Source organism: Gorilla gorilla, chromosome 15 (assembly GCF_029281585.2).
Source record: "Gorilla gorilla gorilla isolate KB3781 chromosome 15, NHGRI_mGorGor1-v2.1_pri, whole genome shotgun sequence".
Taxonomy (NCBI): Eukaryota; Metazoa; Chordata; class Mammalia; order Primates; family Hominidae; genus Gorilla; species Gorilla gorilla.
In genome coordinates this window covers 78287892-78310263 of record NC_073239.2, presented here as the reverse complement: position 1 = coordinate 78310263, position 22372 = coordinate 78287892, and the positions used below count along the sequence as shown (strand labels likewise).

At 42.9% G+C, this 22372-nt stretch overlaps 1 protein-coding gene across 3 annotated transcripts in view; it reads right to left on the bottom strand.

Annotated features, from left to right (window-relative positions):
- PRKCH (protein kinase C eta) overlaps positions 1-22372 on the bottom strand; it is a 334858-nt gene that overhangs the window by 276817 nt on the left and 35669 nt on the right. The window lies entirely within an intron of this gene.

Genomic DNA, 22372 nt, shown 5'->3' with positions numbered 1-22372 from the left:
TCTTCTCCTCTGAGAAGACGTCCCTAGGGACCTCATGGCAAAGGAGACCCTGGAGTAAGAAAGAGGAACCACAGAAGAGTAATTGTGCATCCCCTCCACACCGTGTGTCCCCTACATGAAAGAACACATCAAAAAGGCACTTTCCACATGAGCTCGCCACTCCTCGTTTCTGCTAAGTAGACCCTTCCAGAAAGGGAGCATACGCTCTCCTTACTAGGAAGAGGTACTAAACAGAAGTGACAGGTGTGACCCTGGCTGGAGATGGGGAATATACTCCCTGCAGCCTCACAACCCCCTTCTTTCTTTCACACCTCTCTGGGTTGCCTAGAGACAGTGGTCATCGGCCCCACAAGTGAGCCTCCTTCTTTGCAGGGGAACCCCCACAAGAAAGGAAAAATGTCTTAACACACTGAAGATACCAGGTTAAAAACAAGATATAAACTAACCCAGAATAATTCTACATTGTTGATTCTCATCATCCATTGTAATGGAGGAAGAAGGCAAAAGCTCCAGCAAAACCAAAACAAGAACTCAAAACTACATATTTAGCATACATAAGCATTTCAAGATGTTTTAGAGACTTGTTTGCTTAATTATTCATTGCTCAGTCTCCAGGTGAACTTTGGAAGACTCTGAATCTGAGGAGGCATTAGAAAATAGATCAAGCCTATATCTCTATCCCAACAGTTATTCTATGATAACACCTTTACTCCTCTTGGTCTTCTGGAGGGAAGGAGATGAAAGCTCCACAAAAGAGGGAACGTTTGTACAATGCCTAGAAATTCAGGTGATGGTTTTCCAAGTGGACCTGGGGAGGGGGGGCATCTACACAGAGAGGGGGAATGTGCAAATGCACAGAAGATGTATAGGGGTTACAGATGATCAAATGTAAGCTGTGTAAATGAGACAAGTCAGAAATAGGACTGCAGAGGAAAGTGCATCCAATCAATAATGGCCTCACGACATGCTGGCAGGCTGGTCCTTATCCCAGGGCAATGGGGAGCCACTGAGGGGTTTCAATCAGGAAAGTTACAAGGTCATACCTACATGTCAGATCCCGATACATGACTGTTGGGATTATAAGAGGAGACAAGCTGGTGGTGGGAATTCACGTTCAAGGCAATTCCAATGGTCTGAGTGAAAGACAGTGGTGACCTGAGCTAAGGCAGCAGTAGAAGGGATGGAGAGGAGAGGGCAGATAGGAGAAAGACATAGGAGGGAGCAGCAGCTGGACTTTTCATAACTGATGCAGGTAGGGTGGAGGTGAAAGAGAAGGAGCCAGAATCCCAAGGCAATGATGATCCCTGGTGCCATTAACTGAGACAGGGACTCCAAGTGGGAAGCAGAACTGGAGGAAAGACAAAGAGTTCAATGTATGACCTTTACCTATGACATCTGAGCATCTACTGGGCTGTCCTTAACAGCTTCTGAAAATTCAGATGGAGAGGGAGGAACACCACAAATTACAACCCAATGCGGTCTCAACTGAATAGGTCAGTGGCAACATCAAAAGCACTATTCAGTGCTGGGTGTGGTGGCTCACATCTGTAATTTCAGTATTTTGGGAGGCCAAGATAGGAAGACCACTTGAGGCCAGAGCTCCAGAACAGCCTAAGCAACAAAATAAGACCCCATCTCTATAAAAAAAATTTAAAAATTAGCCAGATGTGGTGGTACATGCTTGTAATCCCAGCTACTTGGGAGGCTGAAACAGGAGGATCACCTGAGCCCTGGAGTTGGAGGCTGCAGTGATCATACCACTTCATTCCAGCCTAAGTGACAGAGAGAGATGCTGTCTCAAAAAAGAAAAAGAAAAAAAAAGCCCTAGAAGAGGAGCAATCACTGGGCAAGGGCGAAGCTTTACCTGGGAAGTGAGACCCTGAATTGAGGCCTGAAGGCAAGTTTCAATTAGTGGGAAGTGAGACCATTCTGAGTCAGGAGCAACTTGTGAGAAGAGATAGAACTAATATCAGAACACACACTTGATCAGTGTCATTGGAGGAATGTCCATACAGGAGTAAGAGAGAAGGCTGGAGGCAAAACACAGAAAGAGCTACACCCAGAGAACTGTAACCTTAGATTGCAGGCCAAGGGGAGCCACTAGAGGTTTTTGATTATGTAAAATGATAGAGATTAACATGTAAAAGGAAGATTTTGTATACTAGATGAATGAATAGACAGACAGCTATGGTCTAGAAGTATGAACAGTTTGCTAAGGGTGAAATCAGTGAAAATTAATAATGATGTGAAGAGAGCAAACAAAAGCAGTGGAAAGGCCAAAGGAGTATGGAGTTTGGGGCCTGGGTATCCTAGATCAGGGTCAGCAAACAGCAGCCCAAAGGCCAATGCCAGCTGCTGCCTATTTTTATAAGTAAAGTTTTACTGAAACACAGTCACAACCCTTTAGTTACATATTATCTACAAGATGAGTAGCTGTGATTGAGACCTTATGGCCCACGAAGACAAAAGTATTACTCTCTGGCCCTTTACAGAAAGATCTGCCCATCTCTGTCGCCACTAATCAGCCAGGGAACTCAGGGAAAGAACATGTTTTAAAGAGAAAGAAATGAGTTTAAATTTGGACACAAAAGTACTCAAATAGAAATATCTGGCAAGAAGTTAGAAATAAAGACAAATCGTGTAGTTAAACATACGGCTGGGGTTATCATTTGGGAATTTTTCTCAAAAGGTAAACACTAAGTCTAAGAGCAGTGAAATTTTTCAAGAAAGAGCACAGGAAAAGAAGACAAGAAAAAGCAAATTCACTAAAGGAGTGAAAGAAAGAACCAGAGAAAATACAATCTGAGAGGTGGGAGGAGTCCCCAAGTTTAGCATCATGGGACATGGAAACAAGCAGCTTCAAAAGAAAGGGGAAGCCAAATGTGCAGATATGGAAGATGAGGTCTTTAAAGGGGAGATGACAGTAGATGACCTGGGAGATGACAGGTAGACTTCTTCCATGATACCCACCCCATCATTAGCAATTCTGTTGGAAAGGTCATCCTTACATTAAGCTAAAGACAATCTATATCCCCATAACTTCCACCTGCAAATTTCATTACACCTCTAAAATTTACCCTGCCAACATGGGGAAAGAGACAGATGTGGAAAACAGCACAGAAGCTGCAAGGAATACATGGTTTAATTAAATTGTATCTCATTTAAGTGAATTAGAAGGTAAAGCTAGAAATTAGAAGGTAAAGCTAGAAAAGCAATGGACGAAAGGTTTGGATGCCAAGTTAAGAACCGAAATTTCATTTCAAATAATTAGGCTAGCAACAGTCCTAAAACAACATGCGGGAGGACAAACTAGAGGGATGTAGATGGGGCTGGAGGTGCTGGGCAGAATTAAGAGACTGTCTCAGTGGTACAAGTGTGCGGTGGAGGAGGCAGGAGAGAAGTATTACAAAAGAAGCTCAGCAGGACTTGGTAGCTAAGGATAAGGGATGATGAAAAGCCCAAAGGCAGCTGTAGTATCTGGAAGACGGTAAGACTAAATCTGCAAGAAGTAAGGCAATCTAGAGGGTCAGTTGGTTTGGGATGACTCTGGTTTTTAAAAATATTGATTTGTAGGAAGATTAGAAATGTTTGACAAAAAGATAAATGGGACCTGAAACTTAAAATAAAGGGCTGGGCTGCAGGTAGAGTCATCCACACAGGAATAACTGAACCACAAGACAGCTGACTGACCCCCAAGGAACAATTGTACAGTTCAAAGAGCAAAGAATCAAGGACCAAAGCCATGTTTAGAGAATGAGAGAAAGCAGAACCAGCAAAACAGAAAGAAGAGTGCTGGGAAAGGCACGCTGGCTACCCTGAGCAGACCTTCACCACCACCTTCTGAGTAAGGAAAAGTAAAGCAGCATTATCTCCATTATATTGCACAGTCATCTGGAGACTGAATTAGGTTTGGATTATTAAAATCCCATTAAAGGCCTTGAGTACCATACCCACCACACTGTGAATAAAATCTTAATGTATTTATGAGCTTTTTTTTTTTTTTTTTTTTTTGAGACAGAATTTCACTCTTGTTGCCCAGGCTGGAGTGCAGTGGCGTGATCTTGGCTCACTGCAACCTCTGCCTCCCGGGTTCAAGCGATTCTCCTGCCTCAGCCTCCCAAGTAGCTGAGTTTTTAATAAACCTGGCTAATGAATATTTGCCACACAAGCCTTCAAAATATTCACCTGTCTCATTCTCTCACTTCTTATAAAATCAACTTTTGCCCATGGTATGGTTTGGCTCTGTGTTCACACCTAAATCTCATCTCGAATTGTAATCCCCTCATGTTGGGGAAGGGGCCGGCTGGGAGGTGACTGAATCATGGAGGCAGACTTCCCCTTTGCTGTTCTCATGATAGTCAGTGAGTTCTCACGAGATCTGGTTGTTTGAAAGAGTGTGGCACTTCCCCCTTCACTCTCTCTCTCTCTGCTCTGCCATGATAAGACGTGCTTACTTCCCCCTCACCTCCTAGCCATGCTGTTGTACAGCCTGCAGAAATCTGAGTCCATTAAACCTATTTTCTTCATGAATTACCCAGTCTCACGTAGTTCTGTATAACAGTGTGAGAACAGACTAATACAGAAAATTGGTACCAAGAGTGGGGTACTGCTATAAAGATACCTGAAAAGTATGGTAGCAACTTTGGAAATGGGTAACAGGTAGAGGCTGGAACAGTTTGGAGGGCTCAGAAGAGAGGGAGATATGGGAAAGCTTGTAACTTCCTAGTATTTGTTCAATGGTTGAGACCAAAATGCTGATAGCGATATGGACAATGAAGTCCAAGCTGAGGTGGTCTCAGATGGAGACTGAGGAACTTACTGGACTGGAGTAAAGGTCACTCTTCCTATGTTTTAGCAAAGAGAACTGGTGGCATTTGGCCCTGCCCTAGAGATCTGTGGAACTCTAAACTTGAGAGAGATAATTTATGGTAACTGGCAGTAGAAATTCCTCACCAGCAAAGCATTCAAGATGTGGCCTGGCTGTTTCTCAAAGTGTACACTCATATGAGTGAAGAAAGAGATGGTGTGAAATTGTAACTTACATTTAAAAGGGAAGCACAGCATACAAGTTTGGAAAATTTGCAGTAAAACCATGCAGTAGAAAAGAAAAACCCATTTTCTGGGGAGAAATTCAAGTCAGCTGCAGGAATTTGCATCAGCAACAAGGAGCCAAATGTTAATAGCCAAGATAATGGGAAGATCTCCAGGGCATTTCCGAGATCTTCACAGTACCCCTTCTCATCACAGACTGGGAGGCCTAGAAGAGAAAAACTGTTTTGGGGGCCAAGCCTAGGGCCCTCACTGCTCTGTACAGCCTTGAGACCTGACAACCTGTGTCCCAGCCACTCCAGCTTCAACCATGGCTAAAAGGGGCCAATGTACAGCTCGGGCTGTGGCTTCAGAGGGTGCAAGCCCCAAGCCTTGGTAACTTCTATATAGTGTTGGGCCTGTGGGTGTACAGAAGGCAAGAGTTGAGGTTTAGGAGCCTCCACCTAGATTTCAGAAGAGGTATGGAAACATCTGGATGTCCAGGCAGAAGTCTGCTGCAGGGATGGAGCCCTCATGGTGAACCTCTACGAGGGCACTGCAAAGGGGAAATGTGGGGCTGAAACCCCCACACAGAGTCCCCATTGGGGCACTGCCTAGTGGAGCTGTGGGAAGACAGACATTGTCCTCCAGACCCCAGAATGGTAGATCCACTGACAGCTTGCATCTTGCACCTAGAAAAGCCACAAGCACTCAATGCCACGAAAGCAGTCGCAGGGGCTGTACCCTGCATAGGCACAGAGTGGAGCTGCCCAAGACATTCGGAGCCCACCCCTTGCATCGGTGTGCCCTGGATGTGAGACATGGAGTCAAAGGAGATTACTTTGGAGCTTTAAGATTTAATGACTGCCCTGCTGGGTTTTGGACTTGCATGGGGCCTGTAGCCCCATTGTTTTGGCCAATTTCTCCCTTTTGCAGTGGGAGCATTTACCCAATGCCTGTACTCCCATTGCATCTTAGAAGTAACTAACTTGTTTTTTATTTTACAGGCTCATAGGTGGAAGGGACTTGCCTTTGTCTCAGATGAGACTTTGGATTGCGGACTCATTAATGCTGCAATGAGTTCATACTTTGGTGGACAGGCCAAGCATGGTGGCTCATGCCTGTAATCCCAGCACTTTGGGAGGCCAAGGCAGGCAGATCACTTGAGGTCAGGAGTTTGCGACCAGCCTGGCCAACATGGCAAAATCCCATCTCTACTAAGAATACAAAAAAAATTAGCTGGGCATGGTGGTGCATGCCTGTAGTCCCAACTACTCTGGAGGCTGAGGCAGAAGAAGTGCTTGAACCTGCGAGGCAGAGGTTTCAGTGAGCCAAGATCACACCACTGCACTCCAGCCTGGGTGACAGACTGATGCTCTGTCTCAAAAACAAAAACAAAAACGAAGACTTTGGGGGACTGTTGGGAAGGGCATAATTGGTTGAGACGGACATGAGATTTGGGAGGGGCCAGGGGCGGAATGATATGGTCTGGCTCTGTGTCCCCACTCATCTCAAATTGTAACTCCACCTGTCAGGGGAGGGGCTGCTGGGAAGTGATTGAATCATGGAAGCAGACTTCCCCCTTGCTGTTCTCATGATAGTGAGTTCTCATGACATCTGGTTGGTTGAAAGTGTGTGGCACTTTCCCCTTTACTCTCCCTTTCTCTTTCTACCCTGCTCCGTCATGCTGCTTGCTTCCCCTTTGCCTTCCACCATGATTATAAGTTTCCTGAGGCCTCCCAGTCATGCTTCTGTACAGCCTGTGGAACTGTGAGTCCATTAAACCTCTTTCTTCATAGATTACCCGGTCTCAAGTAGTTCTTTATAGCAGTGTGAGAACAGACTAATACAGCCAGTTCTTGGGAACCAGATTCACAGCCACAGCTACAACCCAACTAGTTCTTCAGCCCAGTGACAGCCTGAGAGCATTTTCTGAACATCAGGTAAAATTAAAAACCAGACTGGTTTCAGATGCAACTGAAGGACTCTCTCAGCAGGTGCAACTGGCAGGACTGTCTCTCAGATGCAACTGGCAGGACTCTCTCAGCAGGACTGTTAAGCCAAATGGTGAGGTGAGGCCTATCAGAGAATTTTTTTTAGGGCAGTGAAATTGTTCTCTATGATACTATAATGGTAGACAGAGAACACTAAGCATTTGTTAAAACCCATAGAACTTTATAGCACATAGAACTTGAATATATGCAATTTAAAAAGTTAGGGTATCAAGAGATCCTGGGGTGGAATATGAAATGCAGACTATGACATGAGAATCAACTGTATCAAAATGCATGAAATAACCTCACTGAAAGAAGTGAGGGAAAAGATGCTGGCTTAAGGACCTTTAGAAATGAGTATGGACTCTAGATCTAAGGGCAAAATGAATTTTACATAACGAATTTCACATAACCACTGAACTCTAGCCAATAAAGTTCTTTCTCATAAGGGATACAAGTTAACAATTCTGAAACCACTATACATGTAAGTAAATGGATGGTGGGTGGTAGGAACCAGTTTTTCACTGCTAGAGCAGGAGTTTGCAGACAAGGGAGAAAGGCTAGTAAAAAAGGTCTGTAACACTGTATCGGAGTTGAAAACATTAGCATGAACTCATGTTCAACTTAATATAGATACAGATGGATACATATAGAAATATTTACAGATATGTGTATATACAAGGGTGAGTATACACCTATTTCTCTGTTCCGTCAGCTGAACAGACCTAAAAGCAATGACACCTCAGTAGCAACAAGGACACGCAGTGCCCAGAGCTTGGTTTCTAAAACCATTCTCCAACAAAAGGAACCAGGGTCCCTGGAGAAATAACTGATTCTAGGGATGGGGCAAAGAATATACAAAGTGAGCCAGGGGCATCTTGTAGTGCCAGAAAGAATAAGGATGTGATTTTAAAAAGCACACACGCAACAACAAAAACCCACCAGGATGGGTGGCATGTCACAAAGGGACACAGGAGCCAATTGAAACAGCTCCCCAAAACCAAATCTGAAACAATTTGAGGAGCACAATCATGTGATATTAGATTATAACCTAAAATATAAAATATGCATGAGTCCATACTGATACAAATAAATGATAGAATAAATAAATGGGGGAGAATAGACAAATCTCCCAAGCAGAGGAATTCCCAATAATTTCTCTAAATACTACCTCCCTCAGGGAGGTAGAGCATAATTCTCCACAACTAAAGTGTGAGCTATGTACAGTGACTTCCTTCCCAAGAGTACAGTATGGAAAGAAGGGGAAGAGGAACTTTATGTGAGAAATCTGACAAACATAATTTTAGCCATGCAATCAAGGTTCACATCAACAGTGATAGGTCGTTTTGATAGCATGTATGCATGTAAAAGCTAATTATGCAATTGATATGACATGATGGAATGAAATATGGTACTATGCCTGCCTGTGTGGTCTTCCTCCCAAAACCCTTGTTTAACCACAGGAAAAACATTAGACAAACCCAATTTGAAGGACATTCTATGAAATACCTGACAAGGACTTGTCAAGCTGTCAAGCTCACCAAAACCAAGGAAAGTCTGAGAAACTGTCACAGACTAGAAGAACCTAAGCAGACATATAAACATGATGTGGTATCTTGAATGGGATCCTAACACAGAAATGGAACAGTAGGTAAAATCTAAGGAAATGTGATAAACTATGAAGTTTAATTAGTAATAATGTATCATTATTGATTCATTAGCTGTGACAATGTAGCATACTAACCTAAGACATTAATAATACAGAAAACTGACTGTTGCATATATGGTAATTCTCTGCACTATCTTCACAGTTTCTCTGTAATACCAAAACTGCTCTAAAATGTTTACTCAAGAAAATGCTTTTAAATAAAAACTGCCTTCACTGAGCCCTAAATCCAGGTAACTCTTAGAGAAATTAAATTCTAAATTAGTAACTGATTACTCCAGGTGATAAATTTGGTTATTCACTAAATAGATGAAAAGAGAGCCAGAGGCAGCAGTGCAAAAGAATATCTGGCCTTTCTAGACTGTGTATGTAACATTCCCATGTTAACGTTAAGTCATCCCCTGTCCCAACTGTCTCCAGCTGGCCAGTGTTACAGCACATCCCGTTTTGCGCCAGTTTCCATACTGCAGTGTTTGGTGTTATCCACACCCCTGAGGAGACCCACAGTGAGAACCCCAAGAGTTTTCTACGAGTACTCCTATCTGCAAATTGTTTCCAGACAAGCTGTTGGTAAAGTATCTTCTCTTCAACTAAAAACAGAAGTAGAAGACAGAAATACAGAGAGAAGAAAGAGAAAAAAATCAGCTACAAACTACTTCCAATGAACATCTAACATAATGAGTACTTTTTGGAGCTAAGACTGAGTAATATGAATGATATTGTGCCCATTACACTCTGATTTCAGGAAAAGTTGCAGAAAATCTGAACAGGAACTCCTTATCCAAAAATGGATACAAAGATTTGGAGCAGGTTTAATACAGATTGGGCCTTTCATTTTTCTACCCAGTGCTAAACCTCTCCCACCTCTCGTGGGCCAGAATTTCCTGATACACTTATTACAAATGCAGGCCCCACCCCCAGGCCTAGCAAACTGGCATCGCACTTAACAAACTCCAGGTGACTCCAATAAAGTTGGGCAACCACTGTAGTTTGCCTTCACTGTTCTCATCACCACCTCATCCCTTCTCTTTTTCTCCAACAACCAAAGAAAGTATATTGTTTATGTATTAGGGTTCTCAGTTTTTAAAAGAACACACACGGCCGGGTGCGGTGGCTCACGCCTGTAATCCCAACGCTTTGGGAGGCCGAGGCAGGCGGATCACTTAAGGTCAGGAGTTCGAGGCAGCCTGAGCAACATGGTGAAAACTTGTCTCTACTAAAAATACAAAAATTAGCCAGGTCTGGTGATGGGCGCCTGTAATCCCAATTACTTGGGAGGCTGAGACAGGAGAATCGCTTGAACCTGGGAGGCGGAGATCACGCCACTGCACTCCAACCTGGGTGACAGAGCAAGACTCTGTCTCAAAAAGAAATAAAAATAAAAATAAAAAACCATACATACACACATATATATACACATATAAACATACAGATATATGCATATGTATTACTGCTTGTAGATACTATCTATGCATCAATAGTTTAAAAATAAAGTTCTGTTTTTTTACCAAGAACTTTCTGTCACTTTCTTCCCAATTTTTTCTTTCCAATCCTTTGGTTAGTTGCTATTAATAATCTAATTCTTCTGGGGAAACTACTCCCATAACTAATGCATTAAACAGTCAAAACATATAATACTTTAGAGTTGATTCAAAAGACAAATGTCCAAGAAAAGAACACTGACTGCAATCATATTTATCAATATATACTACATTCCACAAAACAGTCAGTATACAGGAACTTATATTGTGTAAACATGTAAAATCAGAATGGGGAAAATGAAATAGGAAATCAAGGCTGGGAAAAGTTAAGACGTAACTGTTAAAATTTTCTTAAAGTTGAGCTACAAATTTGAATCTGAATTTCTGACGCGAAGCAAAGCAAACAAAAAGAAAACCAGGTTCACAAACAAGATTCACGATAAACCCTAATGAAACCACACCAATTTCTCAGGAGAAGAGACTTCAAAGCCCTTAGGTCTAAAGAAATGTCTCTAATGCAGAGGTTCTCAAAGTGTGATCCCCAAGACCAGCAGCATGAGTATCCCCTGGGAACTTGTTAGAAATGCAGTCAGGGACTGAAACAGAATCTGGGCATGGGGGTCCAGCAAGCTGTTTTAACAAACCCTCCCGGTGATACTGATGCAAGCTACACCTTGAGAACCACTGCTTTAGTGGGTCTTCACACAGCGTCCATTGAAAGTGGTTACAAACCCGCTCAAAAGTATTCCAACAATCAGCCAATGGCTTATTTTGCATACCAAGTTCTAATAACGTTTCTTCAGGGCAAAGAGCGTAAAGCAGATTTACAAAGATCCAAGCCACATGACCAAGTACACAGCTTGGGTGTAGAATGGAAATATGAGCAGCAGGATCACTGTTTCCCAGTGCCTGGCACATATTAGACTTCCACACCTTTCTGAATAAGTAAATAATGAAAAAAATCATGCATGAATGAACATCCTTTAAACAATTCCCCAAAAATAACAATAATTGTCAACTGCACTTTGAGTACCTATAATTAAATGTCATTTTCAAAGGGTACAAAAATTTTAAATGATTTTAGAAGGGAAAAGTCACCATTTATAATCAAATAGCTTTCTACTTCAAATTCAAAAAATAAAATAAAATTTGCAAAAACATTCAAACTTTCACAGCACACTCCAACCAGCAGCCCACTTTAGCTCCGCAGTCTGTAAGAGAGGAGGTGATCGGTGCCAGCTCTGTTTTCACTGATGGGAAATATCTACAGGAGGATCACTCATGTGGCCCAAGGCACACAGCATGAAGTCTGCTGACCCCTGGCCTATTGAGCAGCAACTCTGCAGAGCCTCTTCTGCCTGTAAAGCCTTTCCTTGCAGTTCAGTCTGGAGGAGTCTCCTTGTGTTGGGTATTAGGCAGAAGACACGGCATGAAGCAGCCAAAGGGGAGGACATGGCAGTCCAGGGCCTTTTCCCTGTCAGGAAACACACAAGGCTCAAAGGCAAGATCATCTTGGGAACCCGCTTCTCTTTTTTTTTTTTTTTTTCCCATGACTAGGGATAGTGAGGAAGTACTGGTAATAGCCAGAGAAGAGGTGAAGGGTAGACTGTGAGTGTCAGAAATCTACAGCAGATGTTGGAACTAGAGGCTGCTGTAACGCAGCCCAGCAGGCAACGTGGGAGGGTGAACCTTGGTTAAGGAAGGGCTTAGCAGCCGGCTGGGAATCAGAGGCTCCTCTGACTTTCTCCTTAGAAATTCCTAACTTTGCATCCCATTTCGTGAGGCTCTCAGACACTTGGAAGCTCCTCCAAGGCCCTCATACTAAGATTCACCTACAGATCAAGAGCTCTCCAGGCTGGGTGCGGTGGCTCACGCCTGTAATCCCAGCACTTTGGGAGGCCGAGGAGGGCGGATCACAAGGTCAGGAGGTCGAGACCATCCTGGCTAGCAAGGTGAAACCCCATCTCTACTAAAAATACAAAAAATTAGCCGGGCGTGATGGCGGGCGCCTGTAGTCCCAGCTACTCGGGAGGCTGAGGCCCGAGAATGGCGTGAACCCGGGAGGCAGAGCTTGCAGTGAGCGGAGATTGCACCACTGCACTCCAGCCTGGGTAAAAGAGCGAGACTCTGTTTAAAAAAAAAAAAAAAAAAAAAAAAAAAAAGAGTTCTCCAGATTAAGAGCCTGGGGGCACATTCATTGTAGTTGTTACCAAGAAAGTCACAAGCAGGACACAAATCCACTCTGGGCAGTCTCTTTCCTTCTAGAATGATTCCAGATCACAGAACGTCCAACAGAGGCCAGAGTTAGGGGGCTGGCCCCAGCACCCATTCCTCCAACAAACCTTTATTGAGCACCTACCTACTGCGTGCTGAAAATAGGGAAATCACAAGACCAGAACAGCACCAAAAGACAGCTCTTGCACTGTAACCTCACCCACAATGACCTCATCCACGGTGACCTCGGTGGCAATTACATCAGGGCTGACCTCTGACACACACACACACACACACACACACACACACACACACACACACACACATGCAATACCTGAGTAGTATCATCTCATACTTGTTTTCCAGGGTTCGTGTCCTCTGAGGACATTGAGTCAGGCATTTAGATTGGGTTAGGGGCAGATGCACATCCCTTTGAGAATTACCTGCTGACTCTACACTTTCTCTGTGATGGTAGTTCATGCTTCCTTCATCTGCCTGTCTCTCACCACTTTTCCTATTCTTCTTTAACACACTTTCTGCCTTCTCTGAGCTCTGGGTCTCCAGTCTGCCAAAGTAAGAAAAAGTCCTGCGTATAACCCTTGGGTCATCGCTTCCACAAGCAATGGAATATGTAGGAAAGTGGATATATTCAGGAAAACAGATTTTCCTACTCATCGAAGTATTTGTTTTAGAAATCTCATGTTTAGTGCATCTCACTGCTATCTTAGAGAAGGGAAAAAGCCAGCAGAAGGAGCCACATCCCTAGACAGAGAGCTCCTCTCAGTGGATTTAAGGCTGGGGAGGTCCAAAGTTCTAGGGTCCAATTTTCATTACCATTATAATAAGAGCCCCCAGAGCCCTGAATGCCTCGAAGCCTCTGGCCACTGAAGCAAGCCTAAGTATACACATAAACATAAAGTACAGAGATGCTGAAGAGCCACTGGCTGTATGAAAAGGTTTCACATTAATTACAGGGCTGGGTACAAGCTTCCTTGCTTAATGAATACCACTCATATTCCCAAAGCAATTAACAGTACAGTTGAAATGACCAACATCCATTTCCTTATACACAGGAAACCTGTGAACTCTGAGACTATCGTCTCCAAAATGCTGAGTGTCAGGCTGGGTTCACCCAAAGTGGTCATCAGCCAACCTGCAACCTCCACTGAACTTCCATACGTGACAAAATATTTTCCTTCTAAGTTTGGATCTGGCTTCTTTCTAGTTTTACTTCCTTATCAATCATTATCTTTGCTCAAGGAAATAAAGAAACAGAAAAGGATGCCTGGCCATAAAAGCAATTTTCCCAAAGTAATAATGTGTCTAATTGCTTGCTTAAAATTTTTTCAGAGTCTTACAAATCTCTCCTTACTGGGAAAAAGAAGAAAGTCAAACTTTTGGCAATATGCTAATTTAAAAAATCGTACTTGGCAAACTTGAACGACAGAAATTATACCCTAGTAACCTAAATTTTCAAATACTTTCAAAAAGTGTACGATTTTTACTGTCTACACAGTATGGAGGGACCAGGCATTATTTGCAAAGAGCTTTTTTGCAATCACTGTCTCATCTTCTGACAGTCTGGGAGGTAACACATCATCATTATGTTATACAGATTGGGAAATTGAGGCACAAGGTAAGGCATAAGTGGTAGAACAAGGCTTCAGTCATTCCCAAGTTTCAGTTCCTCTACATAAGCCTTTTCTCTTTTCTCTTTTTAAGTCTTTACACCCTTCCTTTACTGTCACAGCCTAAAATAATCTCTTTCTTCTGAACTCCTGTAGGAATTACTGCCTAAACAATGCATCCCCCATTAGTCATGTCATGCCTTGCTATTTAAACCCTGCATGATTAGCTAACTTTTCCTGTGTTTATGTCTTGTTTCTTCAGCTAAATGTGAAGCTCTCTAGGGGCAAGAATCATATCTTCTGCCTCTTTATGTCCTCATACCACCTGGTACATAGTAGGAGGCCAGAAAATAGATGATATGTTTTAACGTTTTTTCTCACCTTGGAAGACACAGATGCCTGCAGTTTAAAAAAACATCAAATACAGAAATATACAATTCAGCATAAATCTATCGCGTCCCTCAGCATGAGAAACTGCTTAAATTTTAGATTTAAGTTCTTGCTAATAATCCATTCTCTTACCCAGTGAAATACGTGAAATACATATTCCCTCTACACTTGCAGTCTACAGAAACTAACAAACTGAAAGTGGACTTTAAATAGATTACCCAGAGCCACTAAACTAAACTGAATAGCAAACATTATGAAATGACTTCGAAAAGTGTAAATACATACAAGTATTATCATAAGTTATATTCATTGTCAAAACTTTCCTTTAAAGAGACACAAAGTCAGACTTTTTACCACATCATAAATAAATGACAATAGAATCCCAACAGCATCTTCAGATACACTATCCTATACCTGCCCCTGCATATGGCTCAAAACATTTAGGACACACACCTATCTACTGTGTTCTCAAACACCAAAATGAAGTTTCTTATTCTACACATCCAATGCTACAATTCAGTGTGAATCTTACAAGTGGAATAAAAGTCCCATTTCTACAAAGGTTTCCCTGTGGGCTATCCTCTACCTTCACTGGCCTTTACTTCCAGGCCACTTCTCTCAGCCATTCCCATGGCCACTCCCTCAAACTGCTCTGTCTTGGAGACTACATCACCCTACCGCCTCCTGCCCTTCTATTACATCTGCTTTTTAACCATACAAGCCATCCAGGTCTACGAACTGCTTCCTTCTATCCTCTTAGGCCCCTCCTAGCCACACTCCTTCCTGTTCCTTATTTTTATTTTTAATTGCGTTTTGAGACAGGGTCTCACCCTGTTGCCCGAGCTGGAGCGCAATGGTGCAATCACGGCTCACTGCAGCCTGGACCTCCCTGGGCTCAGGTGATCCTCCCACTTCAGCCTCCCTAGTACCTGGGACTACAGGCACACACCACCATACCTGGCTAAGTTTTTGTACTTTTTGGTAGAGATGGGGTTTCACCATGTTGCCCAGGCTGGTCTCTCGAACTCCTGAGGCTCGAGCAATTCACCAGCCACAGCCTCCCAAAGTGCTAGGATTACAGGTGTGAACCACCACACCTGGCCATTCCTATACTTAAAAGCACCCCCTGCAAACACATACACACGTCCTCACACCTTCTTTTCTGCCACATCTGACTGGTAAAAATCCACCCTGGACCAGTCTCAATATCCGCTGCCTCTGACACACAGGCTAGGGAGCCACACACACTTGGGCCACTGTAAATTCAGTTTCTAATCTCAACTGAGCCTCAGCATCTCTTCATACTTCTTTTACTTTTCCTCAATCATCTCATCTCCCATTTCCTTCAGTGACTGGGATATTCCAAACAGTCTCCATTCTCTTCAAGTTCCCAATCCCATTCTATCTTGCCTGCTACTTCATCAAATACTAAGGGTGACTTGGGTTAGCTATCTCAGCTATAAACCTCCTAAAAGTGTCTCCAGGCCAGGCGTGGTAGTTCACACCTATAATCCCAGCACTTTGGGAGGCCAAGGCGGGAGGATCGCGGGAGGCCAGGAGTTCAAAACCAGCCTGGGCAATTTATTTATATATATACACACACACACACATATAAACACACACACACACGTATATATATAAAATTTTATATATTTACGTATTTTTACATATATATGTAAAAAATTTTTATTAAAAATAAAACTGTCCCCTGCCCCAGCTTCTGTGACACCACAGATTGTACCTCCAGACCCATTCTTCTGAGTCTTTTCTAGAAATTTCCTCTTCCCTCCATCCCTCCACTTCTGTCTGGTGTTCCCTTGGACTCCATCCCCTGCCCGTTGCCTTCTTCATCCTCAGAGTTCTCTTTGGGCACCAACCTACTCACATGGCTCTAACTACCACCTCTAGGTGATGACTCCCAGATTCCTATCTCCAGACACCATCTTCCCAGAGCGTCAGACTCACATTCAATTGCCAGATGGACACTTTTTAAAATCAGTATATTACCTTGGCCCCTACATACCCATTCTTCCTCCTATATTCCCCAGGTCCAAAATGGCCACCAGAACTTCAAGTGTCATTCTGGTCTCTTCCATCTCATCCACTCCCCATAGCCAGTTGATCAAAATTGTATCAACTCCAAATCTTGTGTACTTCTCAAACCCATCTTCTCCTCTCCAGCCCTGACTTTCACTGCTTTCCTACACATATTCATCCTCTCACATTGAGCCTATCATGATAGGTTCCTGCTATCCAGCCCCAAATCTATGACTCAATGAGCTGCCATAGCAAACCAAGAAAATATGACCATTTACACCCCTGCTTAAAATTTTTCAACAGTTCCCCATCAGCTAGAAGCATATGCTCTAAGCCTTCATAGAGTACACTTGGCTCTACATGGCTGGGCCCCCAACTACACCTTTATAGTCCTTGATTCCCACCCTTATGCTTTATACGCTATTGACATGGAAAGGCTTGCCCTTGCAAGCATACACAGACTGTTTAATGCACTGACACTCATGCTGTTCCCTTAGCCTACAATGCCTTCCTCCTTCTCTCTCACCCGTTCATCATCTAAGTCCTACCCATTGTTCAAGACTCCGTCTAGATGACTTCTCCAGGAAGTCTTGCCCTAACCTCCCTTCTTCTCACATGAGGGAAGAGGCTGTTTTCTATGATCTCCCAGCTCCCTGTTCAACACCAATCATTTGATACTGGCATCCCCTGTGCCAATGTCCACATCCCCTTCAGAATAACCTCATCTCCAAGACAGATGCCATCCCTGACTTGTCTTTGTACCTCTGGGGATTAACCCAGCCTCAGATGCAAAGAGGGTCATCGACACATTATGAAGCTTCAACGGAACAAGCATCTTCAGGAGTGCTGGCCTGAGCAATATAGGCATTAGGGAAAAGGGAACCTTCATTTCCTTTCCTTATGATCACTGCATAGTATTCTAGAGAGGAACATTTGATTACTCCACCTCTTCTGTGTCAGTCACATGAAACTCAACTTTTACAAACATGTAATAATGTATGTGAACAGTCAAAACTGAGTGGTCTAGCCTCAAAAACTCTCTGGATGATGGATTTGTTATTACTCAGACTGCACTGTAATCAGTAAATAATATTACTCAAAGTAGCAAAACATTCAAATAATCAAGGGTTTTGCTGTTTGCCAATAAATAATCCTTTGAATTTCCTAGTCTCCCCATTTTCCTTGGCCCCTTGTTTCCTTTTTTTTTTTTTTTTTTAGACAAGATGCCACTCTGTCGCCCAGGCTGGAATGCAGTGATGTAATCTTGGCTCCCTGTAACCTCGAATTCCTGGGCTCAAAGCTATCCTCCCTCTTCTGCCTCCCAAGTAGCTGGGACTACAGGTACATAGCACCACACTTAGCTATTTTTTAATATAAAAAAATAGAGATGAAATATCGCTATGATGACCAGGGTGGTCTCAAACTCCTGAGCTCAAGCAATCCTCCCGCTTCAGCCTCCCGAAGTGTTTGGATTACAGGCATGGGCCACTGCACTCAGCTTGTTTCCTTTTAGATAATACAGCAATTAGTCTTAAAAAGGAATTGGCTATTAAAACAGATCTTTTTTTATCAGATTTAATTTTTTTATTAATTTCCTAAGAGCACAGACTCTGAGATTATCTCACTGATTTTACCAAGAGCCCTTCCTCCTTATAGTTTGATAACACTAAGTAGATATGCATGGTAAAACTTAAATAAACCAAATGTAATCATAAATAAGATTAAGGAATATGGCATGTTTATTCATTTTTAAAGATCTTTCTGAAAATGAGTCAGCTTACCTTCCTTTTTTTATTCCACACAAAGAAACTGTCCCCTTGCCTGTAAGGTAAGCATTATTATTCCCATTTTACAGGCTAAGAAATTAACATTCAGAAGTTTAAACAATTTGTCCAAGCGTCAGGCATGGATTTCTATTCCCAGTCTATCTGCTCCCAAGCCCATGTTCCTATCTACCTATACTGCCTCTTCTCAAAAGAGGACAATAAAGGCTATAAAATGAGCCTCGCTGTAACTAAACAGAGAGTTGAAAGTTTCAGAAAGACCATGAACAAAGTTCACAAACAATTAACTCTCTGAAATTCTAATGCTTCATTGGTAAATAAAAGGTTTCACTAGCAAAATAAACTTGTAATGTTGGTTAGGAAGCTGCTCTGCCTACACTCTAACAACACTGTGATAATTACCTATGATAAACACCCTTTGTTCTTAAGTCTCTCACAAACCTTGCCACACTATACCCCAACTTACAGCTCCTCTATTCTGTTCCTCAGTAAGGGGACACCACATGCAGAAGAGTAACAGGATGGTGAAAAAACAAGATTCACACCCTCCACCCTCATCCTCACATCTCTTCTCTCAGAAAAGGTTAATATATTAGAACTTACTCAGGCACTGATCTGAACAAGGTTGAGGGAAGAACCCACTGATGTGAAATCAAACAGCTCTCTATAATCCAAAAAATATCCCACCTGCTGCAGCCTCTGAACTGAGTTCCTGAAGCCACCCAGGTGGGAGTCACCTGTGGTCCACTGGGGTTGTCAATCATGGAATGACTCACACCCTACTTTCCGTGCGTAGCTACTGTAGGTAACTTGAACAGTGTATGTGAGAGGGACTGCAGAAGTCCATCACCCCTGACCTGAACGATCCTTCCAGTCCCTCCCACCGTCTAGGGTACTGGTATCCAAGTGTAAAAAGCAGCTGCTCCATGATGAAAGATTCTGGTGAGTTCCATGGTATTACCAGATAGCTAGAACTTCCTAGCATGGTTAACAGCTGAACTAAACCTCTGTTTACTTCTTCAACTTCTCAGGCTCCTAGAAGCCAAGTGGGTTGGGTAACTGGGGAGGAAAATATAAGTAGAAGATCCTGCCTTTCTTTCAATGTTAACTTTTTGAAGTGTTTTTATATTATCCAACGATACAAATCATTTGTTATCCTTTCATCCAAAGAAAACACACATGGCTTTAAGAAATGTAAATATTTAGTTCCAGGATATGTTTTAGCCTCTTCGAGTTTTTCTTTTTTCTTTTTTTTTTTTTTTTGAGATGGAGTCTCACTCTGACACCCAGGCTGGAGTGCAGTGGCGCAATCTCGGCTCCCTGCAACCTCCGCCTCCCGTGTTCAAATGATTCTCATGGCTCAGCCTCCCGAGTAGCTGGGATTACAGGCGCCCACCACCATGCCCGTCTAATTTTTATATTTTTAGTAGAGACAGCATTTCACCATGTTGGCCAGGCTGGTCTTGATCTCCTGACCTCAGGTGATCCACCTGCCTTGGCCTCCCAAAGTGCTGGGATCACGGGCGTGAGCCACGGCACCCAACCTCTTCGAGTTTTTATAATGATGTGGTGCAGAGAAAAATAATTCCATTTACTCACGACATATTCCTCTCTTCCCCTTTGAGTTGTATAAGAAAACATTTCCAGACAGACAATATAACATTTGGTGTTTGAATGCTATTGTCGCTAAAGATACAGGCATGCTCTAATGATAAGATGAGAGAATGCCACATACACTATATAAAATGGTAAGTAAGTATCTGGTGTTCCCAGTAAGAATTACTTCACAGCTCTGTAAAACTCTGTCTGTGGTAAGGTGGCTTTGATATTATCCATCAGGACTTCTACATCCTAAAACAGCATTGTCCAGTAGAATAATGTGCAATAATAGAAATGTTCTATATATGGTAGGTAGCCACTAGTCATCAGTTACATGTGGCTAATATAATTGATGAACTTAATTTTTTCCACTTCATTTTATTTTAATTCAATTTAAACTTAAGTAGCCACATATGGCTAGTGGCCACCATATTGGGCAGCACAGTTCTAAAATGTCCCGAGCTTTTCAGTGTTCAGCCATCACTCTTTTAAAATAGAAAATTAGGATACAGGCAGCCTCTAAAGTAGGTCAGTCTAGTTTACATCTCAAAGAAGTTCTGTCTCAGAGTATACAAGTTCCCTATCTCCAGATAGATGGAAAATAGTTCCACGGCGGTGTGACACTCCTCAGAAAAACTTACACCTGCAGTATCTCCCAACAGGGAAGTTCTTATGCAAATAGAAAGTGTTAACATTACCATAAGTTCTAAAATATTAAAATGTTCTCTGGGAAAAATAACTTAAAAATGAGGCCTGCAATGTGAAATATTTTATTTTTCACAGCAATCATTTTCAGACACACTCTGACACTTCAGAGTTGACAGTCTCACTCCAGGATGTAGAACTAGGAACTCAGTGGGAAGGATATTAGGGTGTCTACTTCAAGGGCGGCTGCTCCAGCCATAGCTTGAACCTCTGATACCCAGCACTGCCCCAGAGCATTGTGGTCCACAGAAACAGGAAACCAGAGTCATCCAGAGGTCTACTGGTGCTTGAAATCAGTCATTCAATGAACAAACATTTCATGAACACTTACTACATGTCAAGCATCCAGCTAGGCACAAAAATATGAAGTGGAATGACACATGATTTCTGCCCTTCAGGACTGAGGCTGGGAGAAAAGACACATAAATAGATTATGATCCAACGTGGTAAGTGCATCATGGGCACAGAGAATGACAGGACTCTATGGAAGATTACCTAACCTATCCTGGAAGGGTCAGAGAAGGCTTCCTGGAGGAGGTGACACCTGAGCTGAGTCCTCAGGATGAGGAGTTACTAAGGCAAAAGCAGGGAAGGGAGCATTCCAAGCAGTGTCGCTAACAAAGGTGGAAAAGAGCCTAAAGAGCAGGGCCTGCAGAGGGAACACAGCAAGACTGTGTTGCTCAAGGATGAAGCCGGAATCAGGAAGTGGTAAGAGGGAGGCTAGGATGCCACCAAGGGCCAGGAGGATACCCAGGAATACCATGTTAAGGAGATTGGCCTTTGATTTGCATATAATGGAGCATCACAAGAGGGCTTCAACCAGGGTGGAAACCCTGTTAGACACAGAGAGGCAGCCTGGTAACACACTGGAGGGAGGATCACAGGAACATAAAGCAGGCAGGAGGCTGTGGCTTCATCTTGGAAAGGATAAAGCCCTCGCACAGGTAGTGGTAATGGGAATCAAGAGAAAGGAAAACTCAGAAATGTCCAGAAGGAAGAAGTAAACAGTGATTAGAAATCAGCCACACCAGGTAACTGGCTAGGTATAGAAGCTAAAGAAAACAGGCATTAAGGAGTTAAAGGAAAATGGCATTAGAGATGACTCCCAGGTTTCCGGCTTGGATGTCTCCGTGGATGAGGGAAAATGAAAGAGAACAGCAGCAGCTAACATTTATTCCAGTCTTATTCTGAGCCAGGCACTGTACAAATGCATTACAATCTACCTCATGAGAATTTCTGAGATGGATAGTATTTTTATCCCCATTTTAAAAATAAAGACACTGAGGCTCAGGGAATTAAGTGACTTATTCAAGCTCAAACATCCAGGAAGTATCAGAGCCCCAATTCAAATCCAAATCTGATTCCAGAGCCCCAATCTTAACCACCATATATAATATGGTCTTTAAATACAGAAAAGAAGGGGAGGTTTAGGAGAAATGGTCGTGCATTCAGCTCCTGGAAAATTTAAGGAGGCTTTCAGATACTCACATGACAACTAGCAGAATCTGGTCACCAGGCAGTGCAAGGCAGAGACATGGGAATCACTGGCACATAGAGGGTGAAAACCCAGAGAGCAGATGAAGTCCCAAGGCCAGAGTATATACGAGGAGAGAAGAGCAACACTCCCAGAACTAAACTCCAACAGTAACAGGTGGGCAAAGGAAGAGAAGCCCACCAAGGCGATACAAGACATAGAGGCAGCAAGAGAACAAAAGCATGGACGGTTGCAGAAGCTAAAAACTCTTCAAAAGAAGAGAGTGGATACATTGGGTTAAATACAAGAAGAAGCTCCAGAAAGACAAGGACTATAGCGTGTCCACTGGAGTTGACAAATAGGTAAGTCATT